Below are 16,803 nucleotides of genomic sequence, written 5' to 3'. Positions count from 1 at the left end.
AAGAGGAGTGGGACAAAATCCCTCCTGAGATGTGTGCAAACCTGGTGGCCAACTACAAGAAACGTCTGACCTCTGTGATTGCCAACAAGGGTTTTTAAACCAAGTACTAAGTCATGTTTTGCAGAGGGGTCAAATACTTATTTCCCTCATTAAAATGCAAATCAATTTATAAAATTTTTGACATGCGTTTTTCTGGATTTTTTTGTTGTTATTCTGTCTCTCACTGTTCAAATAAATCTACCATTAAAATTATAGACTGATCATTTCTTTGTCAGTGGGCAAACGTACAAAATCAGCAGGGGATCAAATACTTTTTTCCCTCACTGTAGGCTGAGTTTCCCTGCTTCACTAGGCTTAATCAGAGATTTGCTGTTATTCGTGTTCCCGTCACTTTTATCATACATAGTGTTGTCTTACAGTCTTAAATCCAGTTTACTCACTCAGTCTGCTTTGGAAAAAGAGTTCAGTAAAGTAAGCTTAAATGTCATGCAGGTCAGGGAAAGAGGGAGAATGAGGATGATGTTACACTTCAACAAGACTACAGAGAAAATGGGGTACGGGAGGAAAAAGAAGGCCTGTGAAATTGGTCAGTGTCCACAGAATAAAAAAAGCTTCAGAGAAAAGAGCAAGATGTAAAAGAATTAGAGAGTGAGGGAGAGACAGGAAATGCAGTAAGTTTATATGTGTGTGTGTGTGTGTGTGTGTGTGATTATCAGAGTCTCTCTAAGTGGAGAAAATACTGGACAGATAGAGAGAACAGAAGAATAGAAAATAGAAAGAGAGTGAGAACAAGAGAGAGAGAGAACAGAGAACAGTGAGAGTTTGTATGTGAAAGGGAAAAAGGAGAGGAATAGAATATGCAGATGAGAGAGAGAGTTAAACAGAAAATGTGTATGAGAGAGAGTTTGCCTTATGTTTGCCTTCTGCCCATTAAAACATTGGAAGAGACTAGCATTACTGTGGAATTGTGTATATGATAGGATGAAGACTTGCCACATTTAGATTTATAGTGGTAGCAGTGAAGAAACACACAGTTAATGACAGTACAGTATCATCTGGCAACAGCTAGGTGGTGGATCTGAATCACACAAATTCAATGAATACTTGTGTGAAACCCAATTGTTTTATATGAATGGCATTAACTAAAAAATATAGAATGTGGAAAAAAGTGTGAAAACATGCAAACAAAAAACTTTCAATTAATTCAATAAACCAGTCATTTATTTAGGAAAAAATGAAACTATAAAAGGAGCACAGGCAATGCCACAGTGTATACATTGGTAATCTTTTAATACTGTGCTTTTGCTGTGCTTTCACTTTAATACAGCCAGCAGTAAATAACGATAAGGTATGTGTCTCAAACTGCAATGTGCCATATACAACCTAGTTTTTCCTGCATTTTCATTGTGTAGAAGGTACAAAGGATATCTAGCTGAGGGTCGCTGGTGACTTTGCTTTAAATTTTTCAAAAATCAGTTTCTCTGTGTGCTTCGAGTTCCTGATCACTTGGGAACAATATATATAGACATGCCATTTTGAAGATACTCCTACCTAGTCAGCTAGCCAGCACAAATTGACCTTTGTCAAAGTAACTCAGATTCTTCCGCTTGTCCATTTTTTCTGTTTCCAACACATCAACTTTGAGAACTCACTCTTTACTTGCTTTATAATACTACCATTTGACTGGTGCCACTGTAAAGAGATAATCGATGTTATTCAAGTCAACTTTCAGTTGTTTTAATATTATGGCTGATCAGTACACACACACACACACACACACACACATACATACATACACATATATATATATATATATATATATATATATATATATATATATATATATATATATATATATATATATATATATATATATATATACACATCTTTAATTAAAAAATTGGTTCACAAGTTTTAATTCATTTGGGGTTTTCTGTAGTCAACACAGAACCAAAATTATACATACAGGGTCAAAATTATACATACAAACACTTAATTAATTCAATGGTGCTGAAAGTTCCAAAATGTCCTTTAATTTGTCAAGACCAAGGCCTCTTAATTTCCTGTTAGTGATCATGATTGACTACAGCTGGCAGCTTCTCTGTGCCAACATAAAAAGGGATTGATTGAGAGCACTCATTGGATTGACAAACACAAATGCAGATTTGAAAAAGAGGATGGTGAATTTATACAAGTCAGGAGTGTCTCTTGGAGCCATTTCTAAACAATTGCAGATTCCAAGATTATCAGTTCAAACAACTGTATGTAAGTACAAGTTATTGGGAAGACTAGCCACTTTGCCAAGGTCTGGAAGAAGACCCAAACTGTCACCCTCAGCTGAGAGGAAATTGGTTTGGAACCACCAAACCCAGGAACCACCAAGGCACAGGCCTGCCATGAACTGGAAGCTGCTGGAACATCAGTATCACTGTCTGCAGTCAAGCAAGTTTTACATCACCATGGACTGAAAGGCTGCTGTCTAAGAAAGAAGCCTCTGCTCCAAAATTGACATCCTTGAGCCCATGTAAAGTTCGCAGCTGACCATATGAACAAAGAAAAAGCCTTCTGGGAGAAAGTTTTATGGTCAGATAAGACAAAGATTGAATTGTTTGTCCATAATGACCTGAGGTGTGTTTGGAGGAGTAAAGAACACTGTACCAACTGTTAAGCATGGTGGTGGTAGCATTATGCTCTGGGACTGTTTGGCTGCCAGTGGAACTGGTGCATTACACAAAGTGAATGGAATAATGAAGAAGGAGGACTACCTTAGAATTATTCAGCATAATCTCAAACCATCAGCGGATGATTGAAACTTGGACACAATTGGTTGTTCCTGCAGGACAATGACCCCAAACACATATCAAAGCTGGTTGTGGAATGGATAAAACAGGCTAATATTAAGCTTTTGGAATGGCCTTCCCAAAGTAGCAGCACTATTGAAAATTTGTGGACTGTGCTTAAAAGTCGAGTCAGGGCCAGGAAACCAACAAATGTAATTAAACTTTACTAATTACCAATAAGAGACTGCACAAATTTGAACTGCATGGGAGGCATGCCAGGAAAAAGCCTTTGCAAGACTACAGTTTGCCAATGAGCATATAATGAAAGACCATTCCTTTAAGAATAATGTGATCTGGACAGATGAATCAAAGACAGAGTTGTTTGGCCACAGTAACAGCAGACATGTTTGGTGCAGACCAAAAACACCATTTCAGTAGAAGCACCTCATACCGACTATGAAGTATGGTGGTGGAAATGTTATGGTTTGAGGTTGCTTTACTGCCTCAGGGACTAGACACATGACATTTTTTGGCACATGACATGAGTCAGTTTAGTTTACAGTTCTACCACTGACAACATCTTTTTTTGCCATTTACTCATGCATTCAGATCTTTGCCTTGTATGCAGTTTTGTGGACGTCACCAAATGCATGAGGAGTACAAAGAAAATCACAATTTTTAAATGTTTATAAATCCGGTGGAATTTTTAAAATATATATTTACACACAACTTTACTAAAATAATGAGAAATTAGGCCTCTTTTCTGGTTTTGTGATCAGCATTGCATGTTCTATTTCTAACTGTCTTTTCTGGGAAGGTAACATCAGGTATGATTCACTAATTACACTAATAAGTAGGCTACAAAAGTGAGTAATGTAACCCATTACTAAGTCTTGGCAGTATAAGGTGTTATGGTGTTAACATTTTCACAAAATTCAACCATTATCAAGTCATTTTATCACTTAAGCTATGGGAAAGTGCTACATTTCAATTGTTTCATTTAATTTAACATTGCTGTTCTCACAAAATCCCCTAGGGGTTTGTGAACCCACAGTGGGAAAAGTCTGATATGCTGCATGCCATGGCCAGCTGGTGCAACAACAGCTTAAAACTCTCCAAACCTACATTTGCAATATTAATGCAGTGAATATTGTGTTCTTGTGTTACCAGTATAAATATGAAATCATTATACCTAGAAATCTAAAATATTCTTTTTGATTGCTGGTGATAAGAACACAAATTGCCTAAAATTATCCAGAAAATAGACCCCCCCTCCCCCTCCAGTAACCAGAAACAACATGTTACAGAATTACTTAAGTATATATGGCAGGAGTCATCAACTGGTAAATCATCGTCCAGATGTATACCCACGAAAGTATTTTCAATGGACCATACCAAGTACTTGAAAAAACCAACAGAAGAACCAATAAACAAACAATAACCCCTGACAGTAGTTCAGCAACACAAATATTCTAAACATAAACCAGCTCAGATTCTGTAGTTGGTGTTAATTGGTCACATGTGGTTAACTGAAGTCAGCTCATCAGACAAGCGGCAAGCTAATGGGCAGAAAAAGGAGAATTTTTAATTTTATTTACCCTCTTTCATCGAATTAGTGAACTAACAGCAGTTGTGGAATTGGCTGGGAAATGACGATGAAAACAACTATTTAAAGGCAAATGTGTAAAGAAATACTGTTGCTACAAACTTGGAAGCACACAATTGTATAGGATGTCTTTTTATGCTGCAGTATTGCAATATACCTTCACTGCAACTAAGGGGACCAAAATCTATTCCAACATGTCAATACCCATGTGCACAAAGCCAGTTCCATGAAGACATGGATTAGAAGAACTCGAGTGGCCTGCACAGCCATGTTCCAAAATCTAGTAGAAAGCCTTCCCAGAAGAGTGGCGGTTATAGTGATAGTAACAAAGGGGGACTAAATCTTGAATGGGATGTTCAAAAAGCATATATGGGTGTGATGGTTCACAAACTTTTGGCCATATAGTGTTCAGAGTCTTTGGTGCTAGTCAAAAGTGGTACCATGAAGCATTACTAAAAAACAAAACATAAGCAGTTTGAATTGTCTTATTTATAGTCATAATCAAATTCAGTTCAATTCAATTCAATTTTATTTGTATAGTGCTTTTTACAATGGACATCTCAAAGCAGCTTTACAGAAACATGTAAACACAGGATACAGATTTTAAGTGTGTGAGTTTATCCCTATTGAGCAAACTGGTGGCAAAGGTGGCAAGGAAAAACTCCCTAAGATGATAAAATCATTCTTGTTAGTTGCTTATCTGGTCCTTTGTAAACAATGAATTCTTTGTAACTGACCCTGAACAAATTTTATTTTAATATAAATAAAGATTTGGCTTATATACCCCTTAGATAGGCTCCAGGCTCAACGTGAACAGGTGTAAGATAAGAGATACAGAAAATGGATGGATGGATGGATGGATGGATGGATAGATATACCCCTTATGTATAGCAATAACTATATGAGCAAAGAATGATGCATTTAAGCCACAGAGCTAGAAATAAACAGTGCAAGAGAGGTGGGGGTTTTGCTCTTGGCTCTCACCTGCAGCCACACACAGAGGTCAGGCCAAAACTCTGCGATGTCAATATTTTACAATAAAGCTGATTCAGAATAAGACACAATGTCATATGATCAATAAAAAGTCCCAGATGAACTGACATTAATATACCTGTTTGTGTTCATAGATTCAGCAGGGCATACTACCCCAGCCATTAAAAGAAATGTTGATTTCTCAGCTGTGTCAGTTTGCAAGCTTGCTTTTGGGGTTTTTCCCTGATTCACATCATCTCTCTGCAGACGGTGGATTAAGACAGCCTGAGCTTTACACTAATCATCTTCCATCAACAAGGAGCATGCAATGCAAAATTAAAAGCCAGAAAGATCACAATAACACTACCATAAATTCATATAATAAAAATTTTTAAATTACAAAATGATATCTAAATGAAAACATATTGATTTATCAGCATATGGAATAAAAATGTTAATTCATTCATTCATTCATATTCAGTAACTACTTTATTCTGAATAGGGTCATGATAGAGCCAGAGTTTATCCTGGCACCAATATGTGCAAGGCTGAAATCCACTCTGGATGGAATCCCAGTCCATCAAACAGCATAAATTTTTAATTTAGTAAAAATGTGTCCGAAGTTGTATTTGGGGCTACTGTGGCTCAGGTGGTAGAGTGGGTTGTCCACTAATCGTAGGGTTGGCGGTTCAATTCCTGGCCCACATAACTCAACATGCCGAAGTGTCATTGGGCAAAACACCGAACCCCAAGTTGCTCCCGATGGCAAGTTAGCGCCTTGCATGGCAGCTCTGCTAGCATTGGTGTGTGTGAGAATGGGTGAATGAGACACAGTGTAAAGCGCTTTGGATAAAAGCGCTATATAAGTGCGCCATTTACCATTTATTTTAGAAGAAAGAACCAAACAGATCTGCTCCTTTCTGTTGGCAGTATTTTAAAATATTTTCTCTTTATTTATTTAGTATTTAGCCTTAATAAGATGTTTCATTATTGAAATATTGACACTTTTGACATTTTGAAACTTTAGCAGTTTGTGCCACATATTATCTGCTGTCTTTCTTAACACTGAAAACAGTATGCACTGTAATTTAACAGCAATATGCTGCTAAATTACAGTTGTATACTGTAGATGACAAAACAGTATCTAGCTGTTAATTTCAACAACAGTAACACACCATTTTTTTTTATAATGCTGGCAACCACCACTGCCAGTAGTTTGCTGTTTTCTTTCTTCTTCTTCTTGTTTTTATTATTGTTTCTTTACAGGATTTCTTTTTACATTGCAAGCCCTTGGCTTAGTTTGGCAATCATCAAAAAGTAAATTTTGTTGGAATAAAATTGGATTTTACATATCTGCATCTGTACCTAGCTAATATCTAAACTCACAGGTATTTCTGATAAAATGACCAATCATATATTTGGGTAGTGGATCATTCTCAGCACTGCAGTGACATGGCAGGGTCTATTGCACAGGTACAAGTGTATGAGTTACAGCTACAGTGCCCTCCACTAATATTGGCACCCTTGGCAAATATGAGCAAAGAAGGCTGTGAAAATTTGTCTTTATTGTTTAACCATTTGATATTTTGTTTAAAAAAATTTACAAAAATACCCAGCTCTCATGTGTATTAAACAATTGCAAACACAACACAGGCTTATCAAAAAAAAAATATCTTAGTTAAATATAGGTGTGCAGCAATTATTGGCACCCCAATGAATTCATATGGGGAAAAATATATTTGAAGTATATTCCCACTGATATTTTTAGTACGCCTGGGTAACTAGGAACAGGAAATTGTTCAACCATGACTTATGAAATATGAGGTAACACAAATTCCGTCATCCATAACAACGGACAAGACCAAGGGATATAGCTGTGATGTGCAGCAAAAGGTTGTTGAGCTTCACAAAATGTGAAGTGGCTATAAGAAAATAGCACAAGCATTGAAATCAAGGTCCTGCCATGGCCATCCCAGTCCCCTGACTTGAAACTGAAAAAAACCACAAAAAAAAACGGTGGGGTGAACTGAAGAGGAGAGTCCACCAGCATGAACCTTGAACTTTGAAGGATCTGGAGAGATTCAGTATGGAGAAATGGTCTCAGATCACTTGCTATGTATTCTCCAACCTCATCAGGCGTTATAGGAGAAGACTCAGAGCAGTTATCTTGGTAAAGGGAGGTAGCACAAAGTATTGAATAAAAGGGTGCCAATAATTGTTGCACACCTATATTTAACAAAGATATTGGTTTTGATAAACCTGTGTTTTGGTTGCAATTGTTTGATATCCATGAGAGCAGAGTATTTTTGTGGATATTTTTAACAAAAGATCAAAAGGTTCAACAATAAAGACAATCTTTCACAGACTTCTTTGCTCATATTTACCAAAAGGTGCCAATACTAGTTGAGGACACTATAGTTTCTAACTGTATACCAACATAGTGGATTAACAAGGTACGTTTGTCTGATAATGTGGCCCATAATTCAACACCACAACATTGCTAGGACTAATAAAATACCATGTCAGTGGTCTATGGTGGTCTTTTCATCTGGTGAATGTCAAATGTCATTGATTATAATAACCGTAACATTCCTGCTATGTTGCCAATACACACATATTCAAAACACATGCTGTCATTTGTGAATATTTCCATTCCCTTTCCATTCATTGTAACATGTCTTTAATCAAGTAGTCTAATGCACGATGTATTACTTTTGAATGGAGCACAAGACAACAAACAATTAAGAGGCAGTAAACAAATGCTGACTGAATGATGGGAGAGAATAATTTGCAAGGAGAATCTATTTTCAGGGGCATTTCTCATAAAAAGAAAAGGGGAAACAAAGAAACATTTCATATTGGCTTTTTAAATATAAGCATTAAACCCCCCAAAACATCAGGAAATCTTCCATTTGCATTTATTATATGAAACTGAAAAAAAAAAAAGGAGAGACTTGGTAAGCAAAACTATTAATCATTTGTTGGGACAGCAAATCTCTCCTGTAGAGCCAAAGAACTCACAGGCTTTATTTGCATAGAATTTTCTTGGCTAGAGATATTATTATTTCCAGATGACTATAGATGCAAATAAACCATTTGACTTCACTTTTAAAAGAATTCTTTCTTTATTTTATTTTTTTAATGTTCAGGTTATAGTTGGTCTTCTAAGCCATCTAAGGCATGTACTGTGCTAAATCACACATACTAGCCTGCTGTATGGATAATTATTGAACCTTATGACTTGTAAATGGCAAATTTGTTTCATGAGGATAAAGTCAGCAAAAGGTTATATGCATTTAATTAAGAAATACAACTCTTCACAACACTGCACAATTTAACTTACACCCTAAAAAGGAAATAGACTTGATTTGGAATACATGTTAAGACTCTCCACAAAATAGCCCATAACATTGAAGTGGAAGGAAAAATCAATATAGTTTGCAAAATCATTACAAATTGTAAAAGCTGTGATTGCATAAATGTTCACTCCTGTAGCTAGTGAACATCATGAAAACCAAGACACTATCAAAATAAATGAACATTCTGGAAACTTAGCAATCAGAACATAGATATAAATATAACATTCCACAGAACACCATTAAATCCACTATTAAAAATGGGGGGGGGGGATGGGACAAAAAAAAAAAAATGGGACCACTGTAACTCTGCCTAGAGGAGGTCATCCACAAAAAAAAAAAAAAATAATAATAAATCAATGACAGGGTAAGGAGGGCATTATTCTGAGAACTAGCCACGGGGCCAAGGGTAATGATCAAAACGTGTTCTCAGGGTGATGAGCAGTGTTGAGTTTTCACTAAACATTACACTGTGTGCCAAGGCCAAAACATTACATTTTGTTCTCATCAGACCAGAGAACTTTTCCCCACATGTTTGCTGAGTCTCCAGCATGCTTTTTGGCAAATTCAAAATAGAATTTCATATGACACACCACTCTTCCATACAGCTCAGCTTTGTAGAGTATCCAGGTAATGGTTGTATTATGAACAGCTTCGCCAATCTGAACTATGGATATCTCCTACAGAGTTACTCTTGGCCTCTTGGTTGCTTCTCTGACTAATGCCCTCCTTACCCAGACAATGACTTTGACAGCCTCCTCTAGGCAGAGATGCATTATTTTCTGATGCATTATTTCTTTTTTAGAACCAGACCCTTATTGATATTTGTCCAAAACTTTGTCCCATAATTTTCTGATACCTCCTTGGTCTTCATGAAACTATTTGTCTAAGTATAATCGCTAACAAACTCTGCGATCTTACAGAAACCGTGGTATTTATATTGAAGTCATGTGACACTTTAATAGCATTCCAGAGGACTCCATTCAACTAATGTGACATCTGATGGTAACTTGCACCAGAACTAATTTAGGGGTTTCACATTAGTGGGGGTGAATAGTTATGCGACCAGAACTGAACACAAAAAGGATGAATACAAAGACCATCCCCTTCAATGTGGGCTATGTTGTGTTGATTCATGACATATAAATCATAATTAAGTTGAATTAAATTCCAGGCTGTAACACAAAAAAGTAGAAATGTTCAAGGGGGTTAAATACTTATGGAAGGCATTACATACATGTGCATATGTTAACATGAACAGTACAAAATAAAATACCTAAAAACATACAAATGGTAAGAGAAACCAACTGTAGAACAGCAGCTTATACAGCATAATGCCATAGGGCTGTGATTGGACAGGCATTGCATTTCAGTGTGCCACAACCGCAAAATACTTATGACCATATAAAGCAATGCAACAGGGAATTATATTTCCTTCTGAAACAAAGACAGAATTTAATTATTTAAAAAAGAATAATCCTCTGCTGATTCTTTCACTGCTCTTCAATGTTAAATGGAGTCACACCATGAAATGCAATGCAGAAGTGCACCACAGATTGCACAGATACACGCAGCATTCTTTTTTAATTCTTAAAAATGCAATCCACTGCCGATTGTTTTTCATAAAAGAGCTCAAGCAACATATCAATAGAGTGAATTTTTTGCGTTTCAGTGTAGCATGTTGTCCACACATAACTAATGAAAAGCAATACTGTATGTGTATATTACTTCAGGATTTTTTTCACTAGTCTTATTACCAGTGTAATTCTGGCATGTTCGCTCTAGATTTTTATTGTGAATTATAATATTATGTTCTGTGCTTTGGTCCTCCCAAAACCTTTGTAGCAGAAGAAAAATATAGTATCTTCCCCACTTCATCCATTTGCTGAAATCCCCTTAGCCTTGTAAGTGCATAGCTGGACCATTCTGTTGTATCACTTTTTTTTAATCAGCAAATACACAAGATAGGATATGGTTTAACTTATCATGGACCAAATTACCATGCAATGTAATAGTGATGTCAACATAAATACTGTAAATGAAGCCAAGATCAAGTTTTATTATCTCCTATGTAAAATGAACAACGATACAACCAGCTGTGTAGTCTGATTGTGTCTAATCTCACCTCATTTGGTTGATAGGGCCTTGGCAGTGTCTTTTGCTAAAGAACAGAAGAGATTTCAGATAGTAAATTTCTGTCAGATTCACTCCTTATTCTGGGATGTATAGCCAAAAACAAGTAATACCTTTAAATGCTTCTGATAGATTACAATGACAGCTAGTATAAATATAACACAGTAAATAACTGATTGCTGCCTTTCATATGAGTAAAAAGATGTTAATGGGCCATGTAGCACATGTAACCATTTTAACATTGAAGCAAAAAATCTAGACTGTAAATCAGCAAAACACATGGAATTCATCCAGCTAAAAGAGCTAAAGTCATATTTAGGACAAACCCCACCCTGTTCAGGTTTAACTTCCCTCACAATCTTGCATACAAACTTCTTTTAAACCCAAAACAACCCCTTTGTAACCATCAAAATGTTATATTACACAGCCACCCCTTTTAAGTAAAATTCTCTCCCCATATATTTCTCAGCTTCATCACAAACATATGTGGATAATCAAAACACTCACCTCACAGACTAGCTTTCAATTATAGTCAGCCATAAATCATCAGTAAATTCCTGTCCCTGTTGAAAATAGTGTGACCAACATGTTGCTACGTAGGGTTTAGTCTAGTTAACACATCATTAGCAGTAAGCTCTGGATCGTTCTATAAATTTCTAACACTATGGATATTCTTCTTAATGCACCACTGTTGTGCCAAAGAGAAAGAACATTATGTCATTGCTTCTGCTGTATTTATGTCTCAATTTATTACACACACACACACACACACACACACACACACACACACACACACACCTCTTTTGCCATAGTTTCAGGATGAAATAAGCCAAGCATTCTTGGATGGTCTCAAATAATGATGTGTGTTTTGAACCAACATGTTAGTGTTCCTTTCCAAGTTTTAGAACTGCCAACTTATGTAAGATCACCCAGGATGGATAGCGCAGCTCCCTCCAGGAACACCTATTAGTGTTCAGTTTCTGCAGCCAACTGATCACTGGTTTATGACAATGAAGAGCCAACATTCAAACAAATACTGGAAGCTTTAAGGTGGTGTGGAGGCAGGTAGCGTTTCCGCCTCACAGCTCCTGGGTTCAATCCTGAGCTTGATTGACTGTCCGTGTGGAGTTTTGTATTCTCTCCAAGTGTTCTTGTGGGATCCATCCCGGTTCTCCAGTTTCCTCCCATCTCTCAAAAACATGCCAGTAGGTGGAACGACTAAGATAAAAGGTGTGAATATGTATGTACATGGTGTCCTATCAAGTATGTATTCCCACCACACTGTGAAGTGAGTGGAAACTTTGAATGCTCCATATGTTTCACAAATGTGCTCTTGGCAGCATGCATCCAATGCCCTGTCTTGACTGATTACTGACACCTGTGTCCTATCAGTAAATCCAATCATGGACTCTTTAAATAGACCAAAGTCAGAGCCGTCTTTAGTCTTGTCTTGAGGACCTGCACTTACCATGTGCCTATGTTTGTGCCACACCAGGCATCCTAGAAATGCCAAGTTTGGTATGCATAATAATTTTTTTTGTTAGTAGTTCAGTTTGTCCATCTCTCAATTTACTTTCTGTTGTTTCTTTCATATTCTGACATTTGTTTTTTTTTGTTATACTTGTCAATAATGTCTAATGAACTAACATGCCTACCCATCCTGCAATGATAATTTGACACACAACATGTATTTACAACCCTTTAATAATAATTTAACACTCAGGAGTTAGAAGCATGTTTGATGCATTTTATTCTTGAAAAAGGAAAAGAGAATGACTTAATCGAAGCATGGTAAATGGTATATTATATTACCTGCAATGATCTGACATTTAATTTTATTACCTTGGTAGCACAAAGGGATAGCACCCAAAATTATGTAACTGTGGATGGGAATCACAACGCTATTATTGACCTCATGGCTGACCCTGTGCTCTGACCCCAGCTTCCTGACATGCTGGGGTATGTGAAGAAAAGAATTTTGCTGTGCAGTAATGTATATGTGATCAATAAAGACTCATACATACAAAACAAGGATCAAATATGGCAAAAATAGTGACAGCTTATGAATAGTCTTAAAGTAAGCATGTTAGCAAAACTGCTCATGTTTTACCTTAAGGTTCCCTTAATTTTTGACATATTTGTTATCTTGAACAAACTTTAAAAAAATAAGCATTAGTACACCATAAGTAACACTGACAAAGTAACACTTATTAATTGATGTTCTCTTTCTAATAATAAACCAAATACACCAAATAATGAACACCTAGATTAAACAATTTTCATACCATCATTGATTAAGCCCATCAATGACCAATATGAACCAGCAAATTATTGAACATGTTTGTGGTTCAATTCCGTACTGTCAATTCCGTATATTTACACTTGGAGACCAGAGCTTAACATTTTACATTAGGTTAATATTTCATTCATTCATTCATTCATTCATTTCTTTCTGCTTTTTAAGGCTGAGAAATTCTGTCAAGTCTTCTCTATCCCCAGCCACAGATTCCAGCTCCATCTGAGAGATCCCCAGATGTTCTCAAGCCAACAGTGAGATATAATCTTGCCAGTGTTTCCTAGGTCTACCTAGGGTCTCTGTCTAGCAGGACATGCCTGATACTGCTCTACTGGGAGCTGACAAGTGGGCGTCATTTTAAGGTGCCCAAAGCACCTCAACTGACTCTTTTAAATTTGGAGGAGCTGCAGTTCATCTCTGAGGTTCTTCTGGATGGTTGGGCTCCTCACCTTATCAAGGAGAGTAAATCCAGCAGAGGAACCTCATTTCTGCTTCCTGTACTGCTGACCATATTCTTTCTGCCACAATGTCAACATTTAAACAAACGTCAATTTATACAAGTTAATTTAATTTGGTTTATTAATTAAGTTTATTGTATGTTAATGTTAAATAATGCAGTAAATTACATTAGTTAAAGGGGTAATAATGTGATTTTTAATGTTTTCCTTCTGTTTGAAAGTGTAATGTATCTGTTTGTGCATGTACAGTATACGCTTTGCAAAGTCCCTAAACTTATATTTTCCCCTAAAGGGATTTATTTATAGAACACTGCTCCACACCTGGCCAAAACACGTTCAAACTCTAGATTTACTTCCGTAATTTCTCTACATCATGGCATGCACTATCAGAATTATCCCACCCAAAGGTAGCCACAAAGAAAGAAGATGAGGCTTCAGTGAATTCAGTCACCATGTTGTGGAGACGCTGTTTGTTTCTGTATGAAAGCAAAACCTCTTTGTTTACCCTTCCAAAAATGGACGCAATCAGTGGTCACTGTTTATATAATGCTGTTCCTGAGCAGTAAAACCCAAATGTTTGCTTGTGCACAGCGCATTTTACGGAGGACAGCTTCCCAAACCTGGGCGAATACAGGCTACACACAAAGGCTACTCCTGAAAAGTGATTTCCCCACTTTGCTTGGACAATCTTATGCTTCTGAATCAGAACTGCTGAGTTTTGTGTTGTGGCTCAGTTGTAGACCTCTGCTAACGTAGTAGCTAAAGTTTGCTAAGTTGCCTCAGTTTTTTAAGTGTTTGTTTGTATGTTGGTGGCCTGACAGACATTGAATGTAGCTGTTTTCTGCTTGGTCATTTTTTGAATATGACTCTGGCATGAACTAATATGGTAAAACCAACAACACGTTGCTTAGTAGCTTAGAATTGCTTTAGAAGCCTTTGAGACTAAAGCTCAGGGGTGTTACTTTTCTGACACACTTATGAGGCTTTTGACCAATCACAACGCAAGGGGTCAGGTGAGCAATCAGAGCGCTCTGGGCTTTTCGGAAGGAGGGACTTTGGTGAAATCAAAGCGGTTCAGGCAGCCTGGGAATAGGGGTACTGCAATAATATATATATTATTTGAGAAATAATGCATTTTTTGAACATTAAAGCATGTTACCTTATTTTATTACACCCAATAAACAAAATAATTAACATTTAAAAATCATGAAATTTAAGGGAACTAGAATTAGAACACTAAACATTAGGTTAGCTTTGAGTAAGAGTAAACTCTTGTGTTACATGTCTACCTATAGAAGTATAAGATGTGGGGTTTTAGGTACCTGCAAACTTTTAATTGGCCAACAGTGGAAAACCCTCCTAGCCACCTTTCTTCTCGTATTTTTACCCATAATCCTGCAAAAGAGGTGTAAAGCACTCAGCATGTTTATATTTGTGTTGGAATTACATTTGGATCTTGTTCTTTTAGGAAGTTATGGACATTAGATGAATGAAGAATGAATGAATGTGTTTTCACAATGAAGAATGTGTTCTGGCTTTCCTCAAATCCTTATGTCACTTTTTTTGCCCTTTGCTTCTGAGTTCTTACAAACTCATTAGAAGGCCTATTGATATTACAGGAAAGTTGGCCCTTTGGGTTGTTTTCATTAAATCAACCCCCCCCCGAGGCAATTAATGGCTTCTAATAAAAGGTTAAAATGATAAATTTGTCACACTGTTATCAGGTTTACGGGCAAAACAGTCATGCTATGCACTAAGATTTTTCATAAAACCACATGGATCAGATGGATGATATATGCAGTAAGGTAGGAAGCTAGGAAAACAATGTTGAAAATTGTAATGTGCAGAAGGTGTAGACAGCTTTATTATGTATTTTTCAGGAACAACAGACAAAATACATATGGCATGGCAACCAAACATTTTAAATTGCCACTTTTAAGATGAACATAAAATGCTAGTTACAAAGCAGTACATCAGGCTACAAATGAAAATTAATAGAATAATAACATTACTAGAACCATACTAAAAATAACAAGTAGGAGTAGCCACAAGGAACACACAGTTACCTCAAAAAGTAACATAACAAATGTTAATACACAAATGTAGACTTACAGTCTCAAAGGGACAACACAAACTGAAGGTTTTCTGCATCGGTTTTAGAGTGTCCTCAGCTGAAGAAGACTGACGAAATCTGCAGACAGATCAAAGCTGAACATTTCATTTCAGTACAATATTAGTAATGACTCTATTAACTGTGACTGTAAGTAAATTGATTTCATTTTAAAATGTATTGTTCAGTTGATCAGTTGAGTAATCAGTTAGGTTAAGTTAAGTAAATGATATAGTTCTAGGAAACAGATTGAGATTGAGCAACAGAAATGAGCCATTATCTTAGCATTAGCACCATACTTCTTTCAAAAGAACTTCATGGAAGAAAAGAAGAGCAATGATACTCATCAAATGCTTATGTTGTTTATTTGATTAGTGGTGATACTGATTGTGATGGTTCCGATGCAATGACCAATAAGTAAAGGTTCATAGACAATCAGTCAATAAATCCCACAATAAATCCCACAAAAAAAGACTGCCTAAGATCACACTGACTGATTGCAAGGTGTAACTCCAGATAAAGAAAGGATCAGTTTATTTTAAAAACTGACTTTTTTTTTTTTTTTTTTAACATTTAGTAAGGTATTATCTATAGCTGCTCGACAACAACTTAAATTAATAACAATTTATACTTTAACACTGTTGCATCCTTCTTGCCCTGCTCTAAACAAACCCATCCACTGTGATTGGGCCTTGCAAATAATGGCAACGTTTTTTTATTTTTTTTTTCTAAGAGACTACTGCCAAGTCTGCTTCAACATAGGCTTCAAACTTATTTGAACCCTGGAATGAAAACACCCTACAGCCTTGTGGACCTAGAGGACACACACAACGGAAGATTCCAAGTGTTCCATTTGGAACAGGGCCTAAATTGCTAACCCCTTGTTTATAAGTACAGTCATCCCTTAAGGCTGTATGTTCCCCCTCCTTTTCTTGTTATACATAATGACTGCTGTTGCAATGACTCAGGGGTCTAGTTGTTTACATTTGTTGGTTCATGGCAGGTTTTATCTGCAACAATGATAAATGATATCTACAGCAGAGGGGTAATTTATCTATTGTCATGGTGTACACATGGCAAAATGGAAACAAA

General features: G+C 36.5%; 2 long non-coding RNA genes across 2 annotated transcripts; one reads left to right on the top strand and one right to left on the bottom strand.

Annotated features, from left to right (window-relative positions):
• Nucleotides 1-10,753: 10,753 nt before the first annotated feature.
• On the bottom strand, nucleotides 10,754-11,535 carry LOC128629374 (uncharacterized). The gene is made up of 2 exons (XR_008393746.1): nucleotides 11,355-11,535; nucleotides 10,754-10,875 (listed from the first exon to the last, which is right to left on the bottom strand). It is a non-coding gene; the product is annotated as an uncharacterized LOC128629374 (long non-coding RNA).
• Nucleotides 11,536-12,282: 747 nt separating this feature from the next.
• Nucleotides 12,283-15,299, top strand: LOC108259788 (uncharacterized). Its single transcript, XR_001811001.3, has 3 exons — nucleotides 12,283-12,365; nucleotides 12,698-12,806; nucleotides 13,312-15,299. It is a non-coding gene; the product is annotated as an uncharacterized LOC108259788 (long non-coding RNA).
• Nucleotides 15,300-16,803: the final 1,504 nt, after the last annotated feature.

Source organism: Ictalurus punctatus, chromosome 28 (genome assembly GCF_001660625.3).
Source record: "Ictalurus punctatus breed USDA103 chromosome 28, Coco_2.0, whole genome shotgun sequence".
Lineage (NCBI taxonomy): Eukaryota > Metazoa > Chordata > Actinopteri > Siluriformes > Ictaluridae > Ictalurus > Ictalurus punctatus.
Note: the sequence above shows the minus strand (reverse complement) of the source record. Positions and strands in the feature narration are given on the sequence as shown.